The 13184-nt window shown below is 40.3% G+C and overlaps 1 pseudogene; it reads right to left on the bottom strand.

The window, feature by feature from the left end:
* Positions 1-3583: 3583 nt before the first annotated feature.
* Positions 3584-4692, bottom strand: LOC134338369 (tigger transposable element-derived protein 1-like; annotated as a pseudogene).
* Between the last annotated feature and the right edge of the window lie 8492 nt (positions 4693-13184).

Raw genomic sequence — 13184 nt, 5'->3', positions numbered from 1 at the left:
GGGACTGAAACTTGAAAAACTGCTCCATAATAATGAGCAATCTAATTAGATATGACAGATGAGACTGGCTTGTTGGTAACCGCTACCAATACATTGGAACATAGTTACTTCTTTTTAAAAATCGAACATACAACTCAAAAACAGATTCCATTATGTATTGATAGATGAAGATATAATTCACAATTTTGTGGCTAAGTACCTTAAATCAGCCTTACATGTTTAAATTTTAATGACTTCACCCAATGGTATTGCAGCATTAATGTGCGCCATCTTTGGATGATGTTTCCAAGCAGTTTCCTCTATTTTTTTAAATTCAGTTCACTTTTCAGCTGGTAACATCAAGCAGCAGTAATTTCTCCTTGTTTTTGACCTCTAGTTCCATAAGGTTAAAATAAAAGACTGTGTGGGATTGTTGCATAATTTTTCACGGCATTCACTTTACACATTCAATATCCAGGTGAAGAGCAACAGAAACTTGTGATTGCGGAATACACTTCAGTAAATTGGCTATCTGAATGTAAATAAGTTCAGTTTGCAGAAGATTGCTACAGTGTCGCAGCATACTCAAATTCCTGGGACGTTTCTCTCGACTAACACCCCTGACCTGGACTAAATTCATCTCAACATTGGGATGAAATGTCTGAACCAATTGTAGATTTTCTTGACGCTATTGTTTGAGTTGATCTATCTTAGAGAACATTACATCCTTCTATACTTTTTTTTAAATCTTCGTGGTAACTGCAAAACCGTACCACTTAGATACGTAGGGTTTCCACTTGGTAGATTCTGAAATACTCAAGAACTAGAGGTGGCATTTTAAAGTAATTACTTCTATCCTTTAATGAATAGATGTCAAAAGACAAGCATCCTATCTTCAAGCCTTTAAAAGCCTATACAAAATATCTTATCCAATTTCTTGCCCAACTAAATTTCAAAAGAGCTGAACGAAAAGTATGGTATTCACCTTTAATCCACTAACCACTCTTATGCATTCTGCATCACAATTGCAATGGGATTTTTCATACTGTGATTTTTTTTTTAATCTTCTTATTGTTATAGTTAAAGCAACAATTATTTGGAACACAAATTAACACTATCAAGTTCGAGCTGAACTTCTAACGTTCTTGTTCAAACATTGGTCGCAGAAATAGAAGGTTAATTTGCAACCAGACTTGTTTTTTAATGGTCATCAAAGAGTGATCAATAAAATGAAAAAAAAACACATTTAAAATGGTAATATTTCATTGGATCAATAGTGCAGCATTCTTCCAAGATTACAATTGACCAATTTATTGGTTTTTAAGAGTCCACTAGGGCAAGACATAGCAATCTGAAAGTGAAATTAATCTTCTTACAGTATATATCTTCATGCCACTACTTTCCTTTTGAGTCAAATTTATCCTTAAAGCAGATTTTGGCAGATTTTTATTTTAAATCAGTGTTTTGGAGATGCATTCTAAAACTGAGTGCATCAGTTTCACAAGACTTAAACTAAATTCTGTTTTATTATATATATCTTGATGACTGAGTGCAATTATTTCATTTTCTGCAATGCAATGTTGTTTTTAAAAATGTCTCTTGTTAGTTCTGGTTTGATAAATTTAAGATTTAGAGAAAAATCGGGAACATATAGAGCATTCAACAAATTACTAAATCTCCAGAATACCTTTTCTGCAGTAGGCATGAGAGAGTAATTATGTTAGGATTTTTCCAATGAAGTGCCAGAAGCTTTTGTGACAAATGGTGATCATTTTGTTCTTTGATGCCTATGATATTCATTTAAAATTATTTAAAGTGAACTCAGTAAAATGAACTCTGAAAAAGTCAAAAGATTCAAAAAGCATTGTGCATATACTTGACTATTCATAAGCCTGCTAGATTAATATCGCCACTACTACGTGAATTATTACCCTCACACCATGAAGCTGATGAGAATATGACATACATCGAACTGCTCCCCATTCGTTGTAAATAGGCGGATTGAGTTGGAGATCACAAGCACAAAAAAGTCTGCAGAACCTGAAAATCCAAAGCAACACAGCAGGTCTGGCAGTATCTATGGAAAAGAGTAGACAGTTGACGTCTTGGGCAGAGACCCTTCATCAGGATTGAGTTGGGGGGTTGGAGAAAAGGAGGACATCACTGTGTATGCAGTTTACACCTCAAGTTAAGCTACAAAAGCAACACTCCTACACCAAAGGGTGTCAGAATTATGGACTGGAAAGCCTGTATCTTGCAGGAATGTTTTGTTTCAGCAAACATGTGCTTCACAGTTACTCCTGGATATGTGTGCAAGATTTTTCTCTGCTCGAGCTTGGAGCCAAGGCTCAGTCTATATTGGAGAATCTTCTGCAGGGTCCGAGAATCTACAATGGAGATTGCTAGATTTCAGGGAGATGGAGCAGAGGTAGACCACATTCCCTTCTTATTGTTCCATCAATCAATGTGATTATAGATGATCATCCATTTTAAAAATAATACTTTATTGATCCTGAGTGGGAAATTATTTTGCTACATCAGTACTTAAAACACACTTAGCAATAATAATAAATAATAATACAACAATAACTACCAATGTGCAAAAATAACGTACAGGCAGTCCCCAGGTTACGAACCAGATCCGTTCCTAAGTCTGTCTTTAAGTCGAATTTGTAGGTAAGTGGACCAGGTACATACGGTTCTTATTTAGCGTCAGTTAGTCAAATGTTTGTCTTAGTATGTAGTATATATTTTACCTTTCTATGCATATAAAACACTTAAGAAACACTTCCAAATACACTAAAACATCTTGAACATAATAATACAGTACATAATAATAATAATAATACAGTAATAATAAGAGTAAGTACATCTGGTACTGTACTGAAGAGAGAGAGACAGAGAGAGAATCTTTGTGTGTGTGTGTGTGTGTGTGTGTGTGTGTGTAGCTATACAGTACTGTAAAAAAAAATTAAAGGAACAGTTCTTAAAACAGTTTAGATAGGAAAATAAAGAAAGAAGATCATGATTAAATGTTAACATTTACTCCCGTTCCATCGATGTCTTGCATACCGGAAGGGGCATTCGTGAGGTAACACTATGATAACATTAATAACTGGATGATGCAGGAGAAGATGATGGAGAGATGGCTACTGTTGAAGATGATGGGCTAGGTGTTGAAGATGATGGGCCTGGTGTTGGAGAGGATGGACCTGGCGCTGGAGAGTCAGGGTTTGATTCTGCTGCTGGGCGGGGGTGCGGTTTACTACTGGAGTCAATTTCTTGAAATAGGCATCAAGGGAGGTTTGTACAGAGCTTTTCTTTTCTCGTCATAAGTGGCCTTGTACCAGCTGAGGCCCTCGGTAACTGTACGGTAAACTTTGGTGAACCTCTCTGTATTAGGATCCTGCTCCTTTAACTGTGCCATCCTTCCTTCAATGAGATGAAAGGCTTCAGCTAACTCTTTCATCAAAAACTTTTTCGGTTCTGGAGTTCTTAGGTCCCAGTCTTCTTCCTCAAATGCTATCATCTGCTGCTCTAGTTCCATAAGGTCTTCATTGGTCAGTTCTTTGGCATGGGAGTCAAATAACTCTACGACATCATTTTAACTGATGTCTAACTGCAGTTGATTACCAATATCAACCACACCTTGCCTGGCTTCAGTGATGTCGTCAGCTGTAAACCCCTGAAAAGCATGCGCGATCTGGGAGCAAACTTTGTTCCACACTCCTTTCATATTTGACTGCTTCACTTCATCCCAAGAACCAGCAATATTTTTGATGGCATCGTAGATGTTATAATTCCTCCAGAACTCCTTTAAGCTCATCACACCATCTTGGGTAGCCCTGACTGCTTGTGAGAGGTCCGCCGTAAATAATAGGCCTTAAAGGAGGCTATGACTCCCTGATCCATTGGCTGAAGTAGTGATGTGGTGTTGGGGGGTAAAAATACGACCTTTACATTGGGGTGAAGGTCACCTAAAGGCTCGGATGTCCGGGTGCGTTGTCAAGTCAAGGAGAATCTTGAAAGGAATTTTCTTGGCCACGCAATAACGTTTAACAGCAGGGACAAAATGGTTCAAGAATCAATCTTCAAAGATGCAATTGTAACCCAAACCTTTGCATTTGTCTTCCAAATAACAGTAAGAGATGCCTTAATGATATGGCGAAGTGCCCTCGGATTAAGGGGGCAACACACAAGCAAAGGCTTGAGCCTGAATTCCCTGGATGCGTTACCCCCAAGCAATAACATTAGCCTATCCTTCGATGCCTTATGCTCTGGTGCACTTTTCTCCTCTTTCGAAATGTAGGTCCTTTCAGGCATCTTTTTTTCCCCAAAATAAGCCAGTCTCATCTACATTAAATATTTGGTCTGGCAAATAACCTCCCTCCTCAATAATTTTTTTCAACATTTCAGGAATATCCTCGCAGCACTTACATCGGCAATCTCTGCTTCACCTTGCATTTTAATATTATGTAAATTTGCCCTCACTTTGGAACATCCCCTACTCACAACAAATTCTTCATCACAATCACCTTCACTTACTGCACGTGCAGCTTTTAAATCATTGAAAAGGCTTCGAGCCTTTTCTTGCACTAAAGTAAGGCTAATAGGCATATTGCGCTGCTTTTGATCGTCTAACCAAATTATCAATAACCTTTCCATTTCAATAATTAAACCACTGCATTGCTTAGTAATAATTGTAGTTTTCATCGGGGCAGGGCCTTTCACATGCTCCATTATTCTCACTTTATCCTTTAAAATTATTCCGATCGTTGACCGACTGTAGCCTAATGCTTTTCCAGTGACCAATGACGTTTCACCTCTTTCTGATGGCTTTATTATTTCCACTTTATCCTCAATCGTGATCGTTTTCCTTTTCTTTGATGCATCACCAGCACTTGCATCGGATTTACGCTTTGGAGGCATGGTTACAAGAGTAAATAAGAGAAAAATTTAAGCCAAACACAAAGTTTCACACTCAACACAGTGTTAACGGCAACGTGATCCGACTTAAAATGGTGGACGGCGTTCTCCTTCCTCGAGCTAACGAACCGCTGAAGCCGCGCAATATTTTCAACTCATATTTTTATTATAATAGGCTTTATAGCAGTCCGTTCGTAAGTACGAGTTGTCTGTAAGTCGGACATTCTCAACCTGGGGACTTACTGTATGAAATAACAGAACAGAGACAATAGTACTATGATGCATGTTCTCCTGTCACACAGAGATGAACTGTTGTATATGCTTATTGCATTTGGTAGGAAAGATTTTCTGTAACGATCCTTGTGACAACAGAGCTGATTGAGCCTGTTCGAAAGGGTGATCTGCTGCTTATTCAGTAGGAGAGGATGTGTCTGATCATCTATAATGGATAACAGCTTGTTTAGTGACCTCCTCTCCACCACTAACTCAGAAGAGTCCGGGTTGTAGCCAAGGATGGATCCAGCCTTTTTGACGAGTACCATGTCTTGCTTTATCCCCAATTTCCATTGATCTCTTTAGCTTTAACTGTGTCAGTCTTTTTGAATATGCTTCAGGATCAGAATCAGCTTTAACATCACTGGCAGAGGTTGTGAAATTTGTTGTTTTGCGGCAGCAGTACATTGCAATATATAATAATAAAAACTATAAATTACAGTGAACATAAAAAAAGAAAATTATATTAAATGAGTAGCGCAAAAAAAGAGGAAACAAATACTGAGATGGTGTTCATTGTCTATTCGGAAATCGAATGATGGAGGGGAAGAAGCTGCTCCTGAAATGTGACCCCAGTGATCTCCTTTATTGCTTTTAATAATATCCTGGATACACCTAGTCAGGCCTCAGGGATTAATCCACCTTTGTGTGGTTTCAGAACGAATTTGCTCCTTCCTAATGTTGATATGCTTCAGAATATCACTGTCTCCTTCCCTGTGCTGACTTGATCCCATGCCCTTCTCCACAGTGAGTACAGACAAGAAGTATTTGTTTAAGACTGCGCCCATTTCCAGTGACTCCACACACAGGTTACCACAATGGTCCTTAAGGGAACATACAATCTCCCTAGATACCCTCATACTCTCAAAGAATTCTCCTTTATCCGATCTGTCTGAGATACTTCATTGCTGATTTTTGCCATCATAATTTCCTTCTTAAGTGTACTCCTGCATCTCTTACTCCTGTTTCAAGGCTCTCATTTGCCCCAGCTGCTTATACCTGACATATACCTTTTCTTCCACTGACCACTCGTTCGTTATGTACCGTGTGGTATGACATGTGTGATTACGGTCTTTCCATAACCATGACTGCTCCTGGCAAATTTTTTTACAGAAGTGGTTCGCCATTACCTTCTTCTCGGCAGTGTCTTTACAAGTCAGGTGACCCCAGCCATTATCAATTCTCTTCAGAGATTGTCTGCCTGGCGTCTCATAACCAGAACTTGCGATATGCACCAGCTGCTCATACGACCATCCACCACCTGGTCCCATGGCTTCATATGACCCTGATCAGAGGGATAATCAGGTGCTACACCTTGCCCAAGGGTGACCTGCAGGTTAGCTGAGGGAAGGAACGCCTTACACCGCCTATGGTAGAGACATATCTCCACCCCGTCACCCAATTTCCACTTAAGGGTGGCTGAAACTAAAGGGCAGGGGTTTAAGGTGAAAGGAAAGAGTGTATCTGAAGGGGAATATTTTCCACACAGAGTAGTTGGTATCTGGAATGAGCTGCCTCAGAAGATGATGAAGGCAGAAACAGTAACAACATTTAACAGGTATCTGGACAGGTACTTGAATGAGAGAGCACAGAGAGATACAAATTAACGCAAGCAACTGGCTCTTGCATAAATGGGCACTGGTTAGCACAGATGTTCTAGGGCCTGTTCTGTGAAACTACGCCTCTATGACCAATATTCTTAAAAAAGATAACTCTGTATTTTTGTGTGTTTATCCAACTGTTGTTGGTGAAACATTCCATTCCAACACAAAATTTATAGCACAGTAACAGGGCACACCATCCAAACGGTTGGTGTGCACACTATGTACAAACCTCTTTCCACCCCACTTCTGACACCTTCCCTTCTCACTTTCTTCCCTTGTGTCTTAAAGCCATTTATGCTGCTTGCTCAAAAAACTCCAAATGCTAATCGCTCTTGGCAAAGTTTCTCGTAAATTAACAGGGGCAGATCTTCCATTTTTATCAAATTTGCTGCCCACCCACCCCTGGGCCAGGCTGCCTGTTTCACCCTGGCTTTCTGCTGGGCTCCTAGCTCAGGGTCTTCAGGCAGCTGAGTGCTACACAAGGCCGTGTCAGTGCTAACAACATGCTGCTCTCACAGAATGGCTCCGAGAGCCAGCGACCCTCTGCCCTGAAGCTGCAAGTGTTACCCGCACCCTTGAACAGTATAATGTTCCCAAATCATTCAACAGTGCTTAGAGCCTGTCAAAATACTTATATCGCTGATTTTCACAATTAGCCCACCAGAAGCATGTTTAAACATTTAAAAACACTTAAACTGATATATTATTCATGAAAAAATAACTACCCGTGCTCAGCATTCGCCCAGCAGCCTACTTCTCCCATTCATCTAAATGGGTAAGGTTATGCTTGTGCCAGGTTTAATGAAGCATAATTCCAGTGTATATAGGATTCCCAATCTAGCTGTTGGAAAACCCATGGAAGATCCACCCCTCAACACTGGACTTATTGACCTCGATACCAGATTCTTGACACACTTTCCAGCAATTTGCTGAGTAAACACTGTCCCCTCTAAGCTGCATGGGTGCACAGCCACACTGTACCTGAAACGCTGCCACGTACATAGCTTTCTTGCCACACAGATGGCATTTTCTTTTATGTAATGATTTGTTAAAGTGCCATGCAGTTTTTAGGCAGTGTAAAAATTTCCTGCTCAGAGCAATGGTTGGTGTTGTAACGTGAACAAAGTTGCCGGAGAGACATAGTATAATAGAGTCTTTTATCACACAAAATGAGACACTCTCTGGAGAAAAAGGTCTGCTTGACCCAATATTACAATGCTTCCTTTGAATTACGTACAATTTTCACACCTCTACAGTTATAATGTATCTACAATGCTCCCCTTGAATTACGTACAATTTTCACACCTCCTTCTTTCAAAGGTTTCAAAGGTCAGAGAAATGTATACAATACATATTCTGAAATTCTTTCTCTTCGCAACCATCCACAAAAACAGAGGAGTGCCCCAAAGAATGAATGACGGTCAAATGTTAGAACCCCAAAGCCCCCCTCACGCATAAGCAGCAGCAAAGCCACGATTCCCCCTCCCTCACCAGCAAAAAAAGCTTCGGCGCCCCCCCCCCCACCAAGCACTCAAGGGTGCAGCAAAGCATCAATAAAGAAACAGACTTGCAGTACGCCAAAGACTACTCATTCACCCAGAAATTTGATATACCACAGGCTCTCTCTCGCTCTCTCCCTAATAAAGGGAAAAAGGTTTGTCCCCGTTTCACACCCACATTCCAGACACCCAAAATGAATGCTAATAAATATTGCCTGGTCTTTCAATTACCTGCTGTTCACAGCTCTACAAATCCATTGTCCGGAGCTGTATATTAAATTTAATGTACAATCCACTTTCAGATCTAAAGACTAGTTGCTGAAGTAATTGCTGAAGTTAATATGTGCTATATACCCTAATTCCAGAATATTCCCTAATAGTTGATCTGTGCACCTGTAAAAAAATAGAAGGGACATTGTACATAAGAACATAAAGACATTTTTCGTCATTATTCTCTCAGTGGATCCTTTCCCACATTTCCTAATAATTAAATTTAAAATAACAATCAGGTCTTTCATCACTCCAGCTTAAGTCTTCAGGGACTGCAGAATACAGTCTATGTCCCATGTCTTTCAATGCCACCTGACCCTTTCCTTGCTTCCTTGAATTATCAAGACTGTAAGCAAGAATAATGAATAAGAAGCAATTATCCTTTGATAGTTACCATTCTGCGTACAAGAGGGCCTCACTAATGTTGCCTCTTTCTACATGACTAATGGACACTTATGGATTAGTGCAACACCACACTTGGCCCTTTATATCCCTGTTATTCACTTATGGTTAAATTATCGTGTTACCTTCATTATGTCAGCCTTTATTTTGTTTCCATAATAGCGAATAGGTTGTAAACATTCTAAATGCCTGTTGGGGCTTTAATTCTTTAATGATGTTCTTTTTTAATTTGGCAACTGAAAGATAAATTTAGCATCATGTCACAAGGCTATAGGTCAGTTCCATAAATTCCACACACACAGATTTATATCTGGCCTCATCATAATGGATGTTAGTCTTTCCTGAGTGTTTTTTTTTTCCAATGCCTATTTGTATCCTACTGTTACCTCTGGGTATAAAACCACTACGATCACAAAATTATAAATTATGGACCCACAAATTACCATGCAAGAGAGAATGGTTAAAGATAAATTATTTTAACCTGAAGAAACAGAAATACAAACACAGGGATTTGAAAACGACGAGCTGAGACATTACAAGAAACACATTTACAAAGGTTGAACATCCACCTACAAACATTCTAAAGTAACTGCTTCAATCTACAAATGAAAGAAAATGAAAAGAAATAAAATCGATGGAAAGGGAACGGTTGGAAGGGCAGATGCTGGGGGAGGCAGTAGGGGTATGGGGGATGGAGATATAATGGTTGAGAATTAGTGAGTTTGACTGCCCAGGCAGCAGGTAGGTGAAATGTACAGGAGAACTCAAAGTGAACCTCACCTCTTATCTCTTGGGAAACAAATGGTTCTCAACAACAAACTAAGAGAATAAGGCACATTTTGTAAAATAAAGGGAAAAAAGGATAGTTAAAGCAAAATTGCATTTATAGATCTTCCACTGTTAATACTGCTTGATGCCAGGACTTAAAATTTCAAAAAACGTATTCACCAATAGAAAGACCCTCCCTGCACATTAGTGTGCAACCATGTCTGCTATTCATAGCTTTGATAAAGCAAGCCACGGCCCATTGAAGATGGAAATATTTAACACAAGAGATTCTGCAGATGCTGGAAATCCAAAGCAATACAAACAAAATGCTGGAGGAACTCAAGAGGTCAGGCAGCATCTATGGGGGGGGGAATAAACAGTCAACACTTCAGGACAAGACTCTTCATCAGGACTGGAAATGAAGAGGGAAGAAGCCAAAATAAGAGGATGAGGGGAAGGGAAGGAGCATAAGCTGGCAGGTGAAGGTGAAGTAGAGGGTGGCTGGGTGGGTGGGGTGAAGTGACAGGTTGGGAGGTGATAGGTGGAAAAGGAAAAAGGGCCGGAGAAGAAGGGGTCTGTCAGGAGAGGAGAATGGACCATGGGAGAAAGGGAAGGAAGAGGGGCTCCGGAGAGGGGTGATGGACAGGTGAGGAGATCTGAAGGGTAAGAGGGGAACCAGAATGCAAAATGGAAAGAGACAAGAGGGAGACAGTCAGAAATTACTGGAAGTTGGAGAAATCGATGGTCATGCCATCTGGTTGGAGGCTACCCAGACAATATATGAGGTGGTTCTCCTCCACCCTGAAAGTGGCCTCAATGCGGCAGTAGAGGAGACAAGCAAGACTGAAAAATCTGATCATTTATTGAAGAAGATGGTCAAGCGTGAACTTTCTAATTAATAGCCATTAAATGTTATGGACAGGTAATTTTCTGATGTTTGTAAATTCTCCTCCAATACAATTACTCAAATGGCAAAGAGATTTGATTCAGATAAGACTGGGGAGTTTAACCCTGCGGTGAGCAAATAAGTATCTTCTTTTGCCTGATCAAGTAAGCCCAGGTCCCAGTGCAGATTCAGTATAGTTAATTCCCTGCATAACCTACAAGATTTATATTCAAGGTAATACTGGAGCATTTTTTAAAGGAACATTATTCAGTTTTTGCTTTCTTCGGGTTGATATATTAATGGCACCACATCAATAATAGTTCAAGTCTGCTCATTACCATAATACTAAATAAAGAATGAAGATTTTATGTGCCAGGCGTACTACAAATTATCAGTTAATGCTCTTTGAAGAATTACAACAGTCAGTTAGAGTAAATTGCTGTGCATGATGATACAATGAACTACACGAAAAAGATTTTGCATATTAAGGCTGCATACCTGAGATCTGGGCACTGCAATTGAACCCAGCAGATGTCCCATCTATGAAATCTGTAGAACATATTGACCTCTGTGTCTACATGCACATTCAACTTGAGAAGCATGATGCCAAACGTAGAAGTACAAGCGCTCACCCTAGGTATTTTGCTTCTTCTTTCAATAATCACCAAAATATTAATGGCTAGATTTCTTACAGAGTACCAACTTCAAAGGTTTGCAGGCACTGATGATGTAGTCCATTAGAGAAAGAGAAAATAGAAATTCAAGCACTGGGTTTTATTTCTAGGGGAACAGAACTGAAATTATGCTAAACCTATATAAAGACGGAATTAGAAATCATTTAGGATTTCTCTGTATAATTTCTCTTCCCACAGACTGCTGTAAGTGTGAGTTTTGCTCTCAAGGGAAGTGGTTGCAAACAGTAACGATGTACGGTATCTAACAGGAGGCTGTTGAAGGAAATTAGGCCAAACAGATTTGAGGCACATTGAAGTTATTAGAGAGGGTCCATGGAATAATCTGTTTTAGTTTTGCATATTATATTACATTTTATGAAATATCCTTTTCAATGTGTTTTGATTTTCAGCGATATTCTCAAAATGGCAGGGTTTCAGTGGTATGTTCATAATTCGTGTACTAGTAGTATATGATTTGTATCAATGAGCACGCCATATCCCCTAACACAACCTTTCTCTCCCATCACCTTTTACAAATATAATTGAATCTTTGGTTTCAGCAGGCTTCAGATTGGCTGATCTGCATTTTGATCCACGAAACTTACAAGAGGCTTTTAAGAAGGACATGTATCTTATTTTATTTAGATACAGCACAGAATAGGCCCACCTGGCCCTTCGAGCCACACCAACAGCAATTTATTCCTAGATTAATCACAGGACAATATACAATGACCAATTAACTTACCAACCAGTACACCTTTGGACTGTGGGAGGAAATCTGAGCACCTGGAAGAAACTCACGCGGTTGTAGGGAGAACATACAAAGTCCTTACAGGCAGCGGCGGGAATTGAACCCAGGTCGCCTGTACTGTAAGGCGCTGTGCTAACCACTACCATGCCGCCCTCTGTATGCAACTTGCAATAAAAAAAAGCTCTGACAGCAACTGGAAAGAGGGATTCGCCACTAATAATCAATGGAGTCCAGGTTAGCATCAGACTATTCAGTGGTGTTGTTTCCACAAACCACTGCAATTACCTTGAAGATTGCAATCTGGAGTAAAAGAAGTTTGGGTTGCAATTAGAAAATCATTCCAATATTCATGGTGTACAGTGCTCCTGGATCTCCACTGACGTTTTTGGCTCAATCCATGAGGTAGTTACACTGCATGCATATATGAACAAGGCCTTCCCTTGGGGATTAGAATGGTGCATAGTTTAAGATAAAACAAACATGAATTAGCTCCAACCTGAGGGCATGGATATCAATTTCTCCTTCTGGTAAACACCAATCCCTTCTCCCAGACCGTTTACTTCTTCCCACCTCCCCCTGGGTCTCCTCCCCCTTTCCTTTCTCATATGACCCATACTCCTCTTCCATCAGATTCTTTTTTTCTCCAGCCCTTGACCTTTCCCATCTACCTGGCTTCACCTATCACTTTCCAACTAGCTTCCTTCCCCTCCCCTCCTTTTTTATTCTGGCATCTTCCCACTTCCTTCTCAGTCCTGAAGAAGAACCTCAGCCCAAAACGGCGACTGTCTATTCACTTCCATTGACTGCTGCCGGACCTGCTGAGTTCCTAATTATTATTCGTTTATTGGGCTGGTGAGGAATCTGGTCCCTATAAACTGAACAACAGGAAAGCTTCTACCAACACTGGTTCATCCAAGGGTAAGGCCTTGCATGCTCAGAGTAGTGGGACCCTCACTCAGAGAGCTCAGGCTAAACTGGGAGAATGATGGATCTCAACATCTCCAGATTTCCAGTGCTATGACTCTAAACAACCCAGTGCTGGCATCTTCAATTGTCAGCTCCCTCTGCCACTGCCTTCACAACTCCATGTGGCTGCCTCTGACCACCACTTAACCCTACCTCACTCTCTCCGCACTAAAGCACCGCATTGGC

The sequence above is a fragment of the Mobula hypostoma genome, chromosome 27 (genome assembly GCF_963921235.1).
Source record: "Mobula hypostoma chromosome 27, sMobHyp1.1, whole genome shotgun sequence".
Classification (NCBI taxonomy): domain Eukaryota; kingdom Metazoa; phylum Chordata; class Chondrichthyes; order Myliobatiformes; family Myliobatidae; genus Mobula; species Mobula hypostoma.
This window is presented reverse-complemented; position numbering and strand designations above follow the sequence as displayed.